Here is a 1500-nt window from a genome sequence, read left to right on the forward strand (position 1 = left end):
TATATATATATATATATGGAACATGGGTTGGAGTAAAGCAGCATTATATTAGAGTCAGTGTTTATGCGAGGAAGGAAGTGAAAAGGGGCACAGTGGATGAGAAAGGAAAAGCAAACAAGAGGGCCATGTGTAGACAAATGACATTTATGTGTCCGTCACAAATTCAGGATTATGGTCAGCATAGTTTAATGTACCAGAGGTGCCTAAAAAGAAAGAAGAATGGAATGGCCATATTACCAAAGCAACATATAGATTCAACACAATTCCCATTAAAATATCAACATCACTCTTCACAAAATCAGAAGAAATAATCTAAAACTTATGTGGAAACAGAAAACACCCAGAATAGCCAAAGCAGTCCTGAGCAAAAAGAGCAAAGCAGGAAGCATCACAATTCTAGATGTCAAGTTAAAAGTATACTAGGAAGCTGTCATAACAGAAACAGCATGGTACCAGCGTTCAAATAGACATGGAGACCAATGGAACAGAAGACACAGAAACAACCCCATACACCTTCAACCATCTGATTTTTGACAAAGGGGCCAAAAACATTCTGGAGAAAAGACAGCCTCTTTAACAAATGGTGCTGGCAAAACTAGGTATCCATGGGCAGAAGAATGAAACTAGACCTGTATTTCTCACCCTACACTAAAATCAAATCAAAATGGATAAAAGGCCTAGATATAAAAACAGAAACATTGAAACTACTGAGAGATAATACAGGGGAAATACTTGAGGCCATAGGCGAGAACTCACTGAACATAATTCCAACAGCACAAGAAATAATATCAAGAATCAGCAAGTGGGATTATATTAAATTTAAAACCTACAGAATAAGGGAAACACTCAACAGAGTGAAGAGACAACCTACAGGATGGGGAAAATTTTGCCAGCTACCTTTCTGATAGAGGATTATTATCCAGAATATATAAAGAACCAAAAAAATTAGCCCCCAGAAACCGAATGACCCAATCCAAAAATGGGAAAATAAACTGAATAGACATTTCTCAAAAGAAGAAGTACAAATGGCCAATAAGTACATGAAAAAAAGTTCACCATCTTTGTGCATCAGGGAAATGCAAATCAAAACAACTCTGACCTGAGTGAGCCTGGTGGCGCATGCCTGTTATCTTGTCACTTGGGAAGCTGAGGATAACCACAAGTTTGAGGCTAGCCTGGGCTATGTAGTGAGTTCAAGACCAGCCTGGACTATGCAGCAAGATTCTGTCTCAAAAAAATTTTTTTTCTTAATTTAATAATAAAAAACCCCAACTGAGATTCTATTTTAACCCAGGCAGAATGGTTATCATCAAGGGTTCAAAAACAACAAATGCTGGTGAGGATGCTGGGGGAGAGAAACCTTCTACATTGTTGGTGGGAACGTAAATTAGTACAACCTCAATGACAATCAGTATGGAGATTCCTCAAGAAACTGAAACTAGAAATTCCATTTGATCCAGCTATACCTCTCCTGGGTATATTCCCAAGAAGAGTTAGGAC

The sequence above is a fragment of the Fukomys damarensis genome, unplaced genomic scaffold (genome assembly GCF_012274545.1).
Source record: "Fukomys damarensis isolate Sample0158 unplaced genomic scaffold, DMR_v1.0_HiC HiC_scaffold_14, whole genome shotgun sequence".
Taxonomy (NCBI): domain Eukaryota; kingdom Metazoa; phylum Chordata; class Mammalia; order Rodentia; family Bathyergidae; genus Fukomys; species Fukomys damarensis.